This window comes from Lichenostomus cassidix, chromosome W, assembly GCF_008360975.1.
Source record: "Lichenostomus cassidix isolate B80296 chromosome W, HeHo_3.0, whole genome shotgun sequence".
NCBI classification, from domain to species: domain Eukaryota; kingdom Metazoa; phylum Chordata; class Aves; order Passeriformes; family Meliphagidae; genus Lichenostomus; species Lichenostomus cassidix.
Window position 1 is genome coordinate 5017523 of NC_139510.1, and position 11444 is coordinate 5028966.

The window sequence follows — 11444 nt, forward strand, 5'->3', positions numbered from 1 at the left end:
TCCCCCCTTTGGAAGTGACCTGAATTTTTAAGGTCACTTCCACATAATTTATTGATTTTACCAATACTAGTTAAAATTTTGAAGAGAAAGACAGAGAATATATAGAAATATTTTGAAGAAAAAAAGAAAGACAGAGAACATGTAGAAAAACAGTTATATATAACCTTTAAGAGGAATGTTAATTTTCTTTTACTTTCTTGGGCTTTCCATTTCCCAGTGGGAATTGCTTTCTGGGTTTTTCTCGAGTTTGGGATAGGGAGAATGCAGCACTGCCTCTGCTGTGTCCATGAGTGACACCACTGCAGGGCTGGGAAGCTCTGGGGGTGGGCTAAGGAGCAGTTCGCTGTCTCACCAGCGCAAGGCCTGACCTGCCCACTCCCCCCCCCCCAGGCATTTTGAAGTGTCTCAGAGACATTAATCTTTTTAGTTTTTGGTAGCCAACCTTATTGCTCATGACAGCTATCAGGAGGGTACCTTTCCCCTCCGCTTTGGTGCAATTTCTAGCTAACAGAGCAGAAAGAAAAGAGGAAAGCACACTGGAATTCATATAAACTGACTAGAACTCTTGAATTGTTAGTTTTCTCTGCTTGTGATCTAATTAAACTATTTTCTCCCCCCTCCCCTTCTGGTAGGAATTTTAGCAGACAGCAGAAAGGAATGAGGAAAGCATGCTGGAATTCATATGAATAGCAACTTCCATTTTAAATTTAAAAGCATCTTTAAGCTGCATAGCCCTGGCAAATCGGTCCATGATCTTTAGCAATTTCTCAAAGGCAGTATCTTTCGTCTGTGGGGCCTAGCATTTTCAAAGGCTAGACAAACAAATATACATTTAACAACAAGAGTTAGAAATATGACAATTAATAGAACTTACTTGGTCTTAGCACTTTGTTAGACTAGACAAGCCTGCCATCCTTTTGAGACATTTTCATTTTAAAGAAAATTATTTTTCTTTGATTTACACATGGTTATATTTAAATTTTGCAAATTTAGATTCAAGTCTATGAGCTAATTATTAATGCGGCCCTTGTTTTGTGTGCATGTGTTTAAAAAAAGAGTACCACTTTTTTTTTTCTCTGGCTTACTTACTCTCTTGCATCTGAAGGCATACCTGTTACAATTATTACAAGGTTCTGCTAGGATAGCTGACTTGATCCAGGAACACTGTGGGTAACACTATTCTGGGAACATAAAAAACAAAATTATTTAATGCATTTCATTTTGGTGTTGCAGCTTTTTAATGGATTTACTGTATATTATATTGTCCAATATGGTTCTTTCGTGTTCTTCTTTGTCAGGAGTTGATTTTATTCACATAAGAGTGTAGTCTTTGGCCATAGATTTCACAGTTGCGAGGGAAGTCATCAGTTCTTCCTGTTTTTGTGGCTTGAGTGGTTCTTTGTCTCACCTCTGGATACACTTAGCTGTTTATCTAATGAGAATACACTTGAACAACGAAGTTATTGATGATATCAAACCAAACTTGCACTATGATAACACATGTTAGAGCGGGGAGAAGGATGAATTCCTGCTTCCTTCCCCCCCTTTGGAAATTCTTATATTTTTGCTAGGTAGGTTTTATTTTGCAACATAACCAGTTCTGTTGCTTTTCTCTGCAAGCAGGCAGAGCTTGGTTTTGACATCTCCTCTAAGGCAATTCCTCTGGCTGCTTGAAACAGCTCAGCTAAGCAAACACACTTAAAAGCATCTAAAACAATACTCAATTGGCACACACTTAAATCTGATTTAGGAAAGAGAAAAAACTTCGCAACCTATATAATTTTAAGTTGTAAAGCTGGTATGTTTATTGCAGCGCTGGGCACGTGGGAGGTAGCCCTTCAAAGACACGTGCGCTGTCAGTCTCGTATAGCTCAGTATATATGTGGTTTCATGTTACAAATTCATAGAGTTTCCCAATACGCTTATACATATGCATAACCTATCCCCACTTTGTATTATAATGAGTTCAAAAGTAATTTTTATATCCTTGCACCTGTGTAGTTCTGTTTTATGGAGGGGTCTTTGCAGAAGGTCTTTTTCACTGACCTTCTCTCCATCCAAAGGCCAGAACAACAAATTTGGTTTTTTTGCCAGCGTGGAAGTTCCAGAGTATCACAGTCCTTGTTTGGCAAACACAATGAATGCTAAGTCAGTAGATATATTGTGTGGTGAGCAGTTTATGACAAGTTATCTCTTAACTTCTGATTCCCTTGTATCAGTCCCCCCTTTTCTGTAAAATTAGTAAATTCTTTTACTAGTACATAAATTTTTCTTCTATTAAATTTTTGCAAAAGGTGTCTCTCAATGCCTTACCATGTGCGTTTGACAGAGAAGTCAAAATTGCTACTTGTTGTAACATTCTCCAATTCCAGACACATAACATAAAGGATAAAATAAAGCTGATGCTAACTAATATTAACAGAACAATGATAGGGTGACATAACGTATTTAGAATACCAGTTGCAGTAGGTGACCACCCAAAGAGCACATCCCACCAGTGATGACTTGCATCTTGTTTTGCTCTTTGTAAGATTCTGCTTATTTTTTCTGTATCATGATGAATAGTAATTAAAGTTTTCTTTCCATTTTTTGAACAACTTCTTGTAAAATTTCAATTAGGTCTTCATGTTTTACTAACTGTTTTACTAATGTAAGATTCATTCCAATAGGTGTGGGCAACAATTTCTGGTACATAGTGTAATTAGATTTTTATCAATTGGTAGGATACAACTGGGGCTAAATACAAAAAGTCACACCCAATGATCTTAACAAAATTACAGATACAAAAATTAGAATGATTTTTAACATTTATGGTTATATTATCATTATCTATTTCTACAAAAGCACAAACAGTCCTTAAGCACACACAACCTTGCCCAATATACACAAGCACAGTTTTTTGATTAGCATTTGGATGGATTTCGAAGTGGCAGATGCCTTGCTCTGTATCAAGGCATGTATCCTGTGCATCAATTGTATTGCTTTCACAGATAAACCCCTGTTGTTCTTGTGTAATACAGGATTCCAGATTCACAGTCTGCCACTTCTTCTCTACTATCCGGGCCCATACCCTATGTTCAGAGGGACAGAGCACTGTTCTCTCATGGTTTAGTCCTAGTGCAATAATGGGATAGATAACATGGAAGGTGGCATTACGTATAGTGAGCACAAAGGCTGTGGCCATATTAGCAGTAGGGTCATAGGTGAAGTTTACTAGGGTCCACCAAGATTGAAACTTCTTTTCTAGGTCAGTGGCATTGTCTCAAACAACTTAGCGAATTTCAATGGGGAAAGTGCCTTCACTTCCTTCTCTTATAATTAAGGCAGCTGGTGACTGCATCCATAGTTGGGCTTGTATACAACTAAGGGCCAGGGATACATTGTCTTGGGCTATACCAAGTGCATTTATTATTAATTCATGGTCCTGCTCCTCAATTTTTTCCCATTTTGGTAATATTTTTGAAACTTGCCACTGTTCATTTCCTAATGCTGATAGAGAAGACTGTAGGGGCTTGTTGGAAAACGCAGTTATCCAGCAAAACTTATGCTAACTGAATTCTCAGGCCTCAGTAAAATTCCAACAAGCTACAGTGGTTTGTTTGCCTGAGAATGTTCTGTGGGAAGAATGTCATGAGAAAGATTAGGGAGTCAGAAGTGTTATGAGAAAAGAATAAGGGAGTTAACAGGAGGATCCCTGAATGTGTGAGAACAGACTGCAGGTGTGTGTGTGTATCTATGAATAGTAACTTCTGTAACAGTATATAAGTCTCTCGTTTGGTGAAATAAAATGGAGCTTACTTTATATCTCATATTGAGACTGCCGTGAGTTCCCTCTCGTCGTTTCTCTTTAGGGGCTGTCTTAATTTTACTAAATCACCAGTTACAGTGGCCAATTTATTCATTAATATTTCTGAGTCAATTCTATTTAGAACCCCCAATCCAGTCCCCAACACACTAGTAAATCTCTCTGTACTCTGCTCCTGAACCGCACTTGTTTCTGCAGCCAGGTTGTCCAGCCTTTGAAGGATGTTTGTAGGAAAGGAGAACATGTTGGTTGGATTTCGGAAACACTGATTTGCATTAACAGTTTAACATGTTTAAAAGATCACTCTGGGTTAAACAACAACTGTTGTTTACCCGTGTTCTTTATTACATATGGGCCAGTTTCATAAATTTTGGGTTCAAGTTTAGGTTGTGTGGTTTGGATTTGGGTTTGACTGCTGGCATAGGTTGTAACAGGTCCAGCTATAGCATTTATTTTAAATTTGAACGAGAGCCCATTCGTGTCCCTGTCCCAAAGACAAACCACGTCAACAGTTTGTACTAATGTAAAGGTGTACCAACAGTCTGATTCTTTTGAACTGGTACAAACTTCTACATGCTTTTCAATAGGGGTAGCTGAGACACTTATTTGGGTTGCTTTTTCATGGGTAGTTTCATTAATCATTTGAAAACCTATTTTAATTACTTCTCCTACAGTCCCCTGAAGTTGCCACAATGTTTGTTTTTCCCATTCTTGTCTTGCATACACTTGATTTTCATGCATAACTACAGTTAATAGATTTAAACCTTTTATATCAGAATATTTCTCTATGGATCTTGTAAACCGCCTAAAAGCTTGGGACCAAGGTCACTCAGTATTGTCCTGGCTAGAAGTACTCCCCCATCCCTGGATTATAATTATGATCGTGAGAAAAATAATTTTCCTGGTTGTACTTGCGTGACTTTCCATGGGGAATAATGGGCTTTCTTCACTTGGGTATGATGAATTCAGGCGTTCTGCTCCTTGATTTTAATTGCGGTGAAAGTGGTGAGGAGTACCTGAAATGGTCCTCCTCACTGTGGCTCCAGAGTTTTTTTTGCAAGAGACTTAACATATATATAGTTCCCAGGTTGAATATCATGTACAGGCCCATCTAAACCTTGGTTTCGGGTTCCGGCCACATGTTTCTCAATCCTTTTGAGTTGCTTGCTTAAAGGCACCATATAGGTGGTCATTATTTCTTCCCCAATTTGAGTAGATATTCCTTTTTGTATTCCGTATGGTCTCCCATAGAGTATTTCAAAGGGGCTTAACTGTTCTTTAGTTCTGGGTTTGGTCCGAATTCGTAGCAATGCAAGTGGGAGAGATTGGGGCCAGGGTAAATTGGCTTCTTGTCCTAGCCTCACAATCTGTTGCTTGATTAGATGGTTCATTTTTTCTACTTGGCCACTTGATTGAGGGTGGTACAGGGTGTGGAGTTTCCATTTTATGCTTAATTGGCAGCTTATTTGCTGCACCACCCTTGCAATAAAGTGGGGTCCTCTGTCTGAGGATATTGTGGCTGGAACTCCAAAGCGTGGTATTATTTCTTGTAACAATACTTTAGTTACTTCCCGGGCCTTAGCAGTTCTGGTGGGGAAGGCTTCTGGACACCCTGAAAAGGTATCTGTTAATACCAACAAGTATCGATACCCCCCTTTTCTTGGAAGTTCCATGAAATCAATTTGCCACTGCTGTCCAGGCCCATGGCCCCTTCTAATCTGACTAAGTTTTAATTTGTGGGTAATTTTGGGTTTAGTCTGGAGGCAAAGATCACACTGACGGGTTACCTGTTAGATGGTATCTTGTAATTTCTTGGCAATAATTTTATCATTTAAATATTTATATAGAGCATCTACTCTCCAGTGTGTTTTCTGATGTTCTTCCCTAATTAATGACCACAATAAATGAGAAGGGATTACTATTCTTCCCTCTGCTGTAATAGCCCATCCTTCTCGGTTGTATGCTCCTTTCTCACCTTTAATTAACTTTCTATCTTTTTTGTTATATTTTGGCTTACCTTCTAGGGAGACTTGTCCATTGTCGCTGTTGAGCAGCTAGCAGAGTAAAGAACTCAGTTCTCAGTGGCAAGAAGGGAAGACCTTTAGTGTTTTGATTTCATCATAGAGTTTTCAAAGGTCACCCAGATTGGTCAGTTAGAATCCTCCCCCTAGGCCTGATTGGCCAGGCCTGCACCGTCCAGATCTTGGGACACTGTTTTTAATAACATCCAAACTTTATCTTTATTTATAAAACACAAAAAGAATTCTCATGGGAAAGACCTGTGCTAGCCACAGTCCATCTGGGATCAAAGCTCCTTCCGTTGTTACCTCACCTTTTGCTGCTTCTTTTGCCTCTCTGTCTGCCAGCTAATTTTCTTCCTCCAATTTAGAGCTTACCTTTTGGTGTGCCTTGATGTGCATGATGGCTACCTTCTCAGGTAGCTGGACTGCTTCCAACAGCCACAGTATTTCTTGTGCATGTTTGATGTTTTTCCCTTGTGAGTTCAACAATCCCCTTTCTTTCCAAATGGCTCCATGTGCATGTACAACTCCAAATGCATATCTTGAGTTTGTATAGATGCTTATTTTCTTCTGCTATTTCCAGAGCACAGATTAGAGCAATTAGCTTTCTGTGCAGAGGTGTTTGTTGGCAAAGGTCCAGATTCTATTACCTCTTTGCAGGTGGTAAGTGCATACCCAGCATGTCGCTTTCCACTGATGACATAGCTGCTCCCATCAGTGAGCTAGGTTTCTGCATCATCTAAAGGGGTATCCTTCAGATCTGGACGACTGGAGTATGTGGCCTCAATGGTCTCCAGACAATCGTGGTGTACAGGCTCTCCTTCATTCCCACTGAGAAAAGAAACTGGGTTGACAATGTTAGTTACCACTATTTCTACATCATTTTGTTCTACCATGATGGCTTGGTATTTCAGGAACCTCTGTGGGGAAAGCCAGTGGCCACCTTTCATTTCTAGCACTGCAGACACTGTGTGGGACACTAGTACAGTTATTTTTTTGCCTAGGGTAAATTTCCGTGCCTCTTGAATGGTCATCACGACTGCTGCAACAGCCCTGAGGCACCCCAGCCATCCTTTGGCTGCTGCATCTAGCTGCTTAGACAAATAAGCAACTGCCTGTTGGTACGCACCCAGGTCCTGTGCTAATATTCCCAAGGCAATCCCCTGTTTTTCATGGGAAAACAGAAAGAATGGTTTACTCACATCTGGAAGTCCTAGAGCTGGAGCTGACATGAGGGCATTCTTCAGCTGGTCGAAGGCCCGTGTGGCCTCTTTTGTCCACTGAAGATCTTTCTGTTCTGTGTTTATGAGAGCATATAGGGGCTTCACAAGTAAACCATAACTATAAATCCAAAGTCGACACCATCCTGTCTCATTCCCAAGAATGTTTTGAGTTCTTTCACAGTTTGAGGTTTCGGGATTTGGCAGATGGCCTCCTTGTGGTCCCGACCCAAAGTTCTTTGTCCTGCACTGATTTCATAGCCTAAATAGACTCCTTTTTTTTCATTACTTGGGCTTTTTTCTTGGAAACTCGATATCCTTGTAGTCTTAAAAAATTTAGCAGACTTACTGTCTAGGCAAGACAGGCCTCTTCAATCTTGGTAGCTATTAAGAGGTCATCCACATACTGCAAAAGTTTTCCTTCTGATGGCGGGGCTTCCCAGGATTCTAAGTCCTTAGCAAGTTGATCTCCAAATATGGTAGGACTACTTTTGAACCCCTGAGGCAACACTGTCCAGGTGAGCTGAGTTTTACGTCCACTTTTAGGGCTTTCCCATTCAAAGGTGAATATTCTCTGGCTGGCTTCATGGAGAGGGAGGCAAAAGAAGGTATCTTTCAAATCTAGAACAGTAAACCAAATTAACTCCGGTGTTAATTCCGTTAATAAAGTATATGGATTTGCCACCACAGGGTAGAGGTCCTCTGCTCTCTTATTTACAGCCCTTAAGTCCTGCACTAGCCGGTATGATCCGTCAGGTTTGCGAACAGGTAGTATAGGGGTGTTAAAATCAGACTGGCATTCTTTCAATAGTCCTAGCTGCAAAAAGTTTTTTATTACTGGGCTAATTCCTTCTGTGTCTTCTTTCTTTAAAGGATATTGTTTAACTCTAACTGGCTGTTTTCCGTCCTTGAGTTTGATTTGTATGGGAGGTGCATTCTTAGCCCTCCCAGGAACACCAGTGGCCCAAACCCCAGGAAATACTTGATTTGTTATTTCTTCACTAATTTCTTCTTCAGTCTCAGTTGTTGTCAATATCAAGCTTAATATTTCTATATATTGGTGATCATTCACTTCCAGAGTAATTTCTCCATTTTTAAACATAATGGTTGCTTTTAATTGTTCCAATAAGTCTCTACCCAAGAGTGCTTTTGGAGAGTTGGGCATGTATAAAAAGTTATGAATTCCCCATTGTTTCCCAAGTTTATGCTTCAGGGGCTTACAGAAATATGCTTTTTCAGGTTGGGCTGTGGCACTTTTTACCATGACATAATCCTCCCCTATAGGCATCAAAGCTTTATTCAAGACTGAATAAGTTGCCCCCGTATTTACCAGAAACTCTACTTCTTTCTCCTTTTCCCCTAGCTTCACTATAACCAGGGGATCTGCTAGGGTGGAATCCCCCTGTCCTCTTCAGTCTTCCTTGACATATGCAATCTCTTTCTCCTCAGAGTTATCCCGTTTCTTATTGGGATGTGTATTTTTCTTCTCTGGGCACTTATCCTTCCAATGTCCGAATTTCTTGCAGTTTGCACACTGGTCCTTGTGCAGTCTGGTTTTTCCTTGCCTCTGTCTCCCTTTCTGATTACTCCTTTCTCCACTCTCTTCCACCAAAGTCACTAACTTTTTGACTTCCTCTTTATATATTGCCTCTTGGTTACTCTACACTCTCAATGCCTCATCTAATAATACCTCTAAATTCCTGCTCTCAGTTGAACGCAGTTTCTGGAGTTTACGTCTAATGTCCCCCTGTGATTGGCCCAAAAAGAGAGACACTAGTTGTTGTATCCCCACCTCTGACCCAGGGTCCAGTGTTGTGTTTTTGCACATAGCATCTTTTAATTGTTCTAGAAAGTCAGTTGGAGACTTGGAGGGGCCTTGTTTGACTGCATACAGTGCTGACCAGTCCATGGTTTTAGGAATTGTCTTTTCCATGGCTTTCACTATCCACTCCTGATAAGCCTGTAGTTTAGCCATTTTGGCTGCTCTGTTTGGATCCCATTTTGGGTCCTGGAGTGGCAAATATTCTTTGTGTTCCTCCTGTCATGTTTTGTAATAATCCTCAGCCAAATCTTCTGCCTTTTTCAAAATTAATCGTTTTTCGCTTTCTGTTACAGCTTCCAATAACAATTGAATATCATTCCAATTGGGATTATGTTGTTTCATTATAAAACATAAATGTTTACATATGATTGTTGGATCTGCTCGATAATCTTTTGCAATCTTTTTCCATGCTTCTATGTCAATGGTAGAAAAAGGTACTCTGATCAGCATTGTATTACCTTCTGGCCCTACTGCCTCTCACAGTGGTGCTTGCAGCACTTGCCCCTGCTTCCCTTGTGTTTTAGCAGAGACCGGGCTTCTTGGAGGGGAAGGCGTGTCCTCTGAGTCTGCATCATCCTCTCTCTTCCTAGGAGGGGGTTTAAGAAAATCAGTTAATTCTTATTCTTGTGTTGCTGCCTGATGAACCTTGTCTGGTTTTATACATCTCTGGCCTATGCTGCAGGCTGAACAGAATCGCTTGAGTCTGCTCTTAGTAGTTTTATTTTCCCTTTCAAGGGCCAATATCAAGGGATCCTGAGGTGGTACAAGCCCACAGTCTCTCTGCCATTCGGGGTGGTTTCAGAAAGAGAAAAACATGTCTGCATAAGAAACTTCATCCCACTTTCCCTCTCTCCTCAAAAACATTAACTGCAGAAAGGTGTTATAATCTAAAGATCCAAAAAGTGGCCATTTTTTGTCATAATCTAATTTATATAAAGGCCACCACTGGTTGCAATATTTAATAAGGGTCTTCTTATTTTCTTGCCCCCCGTCCCAGCTATTTCTTTCCAGTGTACTAAAATGCATTTAAGGGGGCTCTTTGCCATTATTTCTTTACTATGGCCACTAAAGATTTTACTTAAAATCTTTATTTAAATGTTATATTACCCACTCTAGGTCACCTGTATAATGTATTATACCACTCCTCGGTTAGGGTGTGTCTCTTGGTTAGTATCCTCCTCTGTCTTTCTTCTCCCTCCGTTTAATCGTTATAGCTTAAACTGTCATACACAGCATACAATTACTCAACACACCATCACAGCAAAGACGAATTACACAATAAACTTCTATGCACAATATCAAAACAATACACGAAATCCAAATACTCATAACTTACTTCTGGGATCTGGGTTATCCGGGGCGTCACTTCCGCCCCCGGTCTGCGCTTAGTTTCGGGATCCAGTTACCAGAAACTGAGCACACACACACACAGCCACCATAGGAGCTCCACACACCCACACACCCAGTAATGTTCTGCCTACCCTTTCTCCTGCCTCTTATACAGTCATTGGCAGGTCTATCTTGGCTTCCAAACCTGAAATGCAGCAGAACTCTCGGATTTGCCCTGATCGCTCTTGGCAGATCTTGTAGAATCCTTTCCCCGCCAGCCCATGGCTAGCTGCTTGCAAGCCCAAACAGGGACCTTCGCTGTGCACTTAGATGTCTCTAGTGCCTTACCAGCCCTCCCTGGCTACACGTATGCCTTGTAGACTTATTGATTGATAAACATACCATTTCTCCGTAGTGCCAATAGATACTTCCTCTGCCTGGGCAGTGGTTGAGCTGGAAGCAGAAGTCTTCCAGGGAAAAAAGCCCCAGGGCGTGCCAAAGAGTCTGTTCCCAGTCAGCCCTGCACCGGACAGAGGCTCTCCTGCTGGCTCGCCAAAATGATTCACAGAAAAAGAGGCAAGACTTCATAACCTATATAATTTTAAGTTGCAAAGCCGGTATGTTTATTGCAGCACTGGGCACATGGGAGGTAGCCCTCCAAAGACACGCACACCATCAATCCCGTATAGCTCCGTATATATGTGGTTACATGTTACACATTCCTAGAGTTTCTCAATCCGCTTATACATATGCATAACCTATCCCCGCTTCGTATTATAATGAGTTCAAAAGTCAAAACAACAGGTCTGATTTTTGCCAGTGTGGAGGTTCCACAAGTACCAACTGGGTCACAGTCCTTTTTTGGCAAACACAATGAATGTTAAGTAAGCAATACATTGTTCAGCAGTTTCTAACAAGTTATTGCTTAACTTCTAATTCCCTTGTATCAGGACTTCCAATATAAGCTGGAGTCAAAAGCAGCCAAATGGTATGCCACAACTGACATCACTAATGCATTTTTCTCAGTCCCTCTGATACCTAATAATTTTGCGGGGTTTTTTTCTCTTCATGTGTCTGTAACTTGGTGTAGTTCTGTGCTCTTACAGAATGCTGAAAACCTCTGTTCCCAACACATTTAAACAAAACAAAGCTCTCTGGAAGGAGATTCAAGGACATATTCATTACCCTAGGGCCTGAAATATGTAAACAACAGTGGAAAGAGGGGAGCAGGGCCTGGAGCAGCCAGT

General features: G+C 40.8%; 3 long non-coding RNA genes and 1 pseudogene across 3 annotated transcripts in view; 1 reads left to right on the forward strand and 3 right to left on the reverse strand.

The window, feature by feature from the left end:
* LOC146425354 (uncharacterized) overlaps nt 1-11444 on the forward strand; it is a 357803-nt gene that overhangs the window by 328209 nt on the left and 18150 nt on the right. The window lies entirely within an intron of this gene.
* LOC146425355 (uncharacterized) overlaps nt 1-11444 on the reverse strand; it is a 569707-nt gene that overhangs the window by 319456 nt on the left and 238807 nt on the right. The window lies entirely within an intron of this gene.
* LOC146425364 (uncharacterized) lies at nt 1779-6225 on the reverse strand (annotated as a pseudogene).
* Nucleotides 9539-10570, reverse strand: LOC146425365 (uncharacterized). The gene is made up of 2 exons (XR_014846484.1): nt 10205-10570; nt 9539-9648 (listed from the first exon to the last, which is right to left on the reverse strand). It is a non-coding gene; the product is annotated as an uncharacterized LOC146425365 (long non-coding RNA).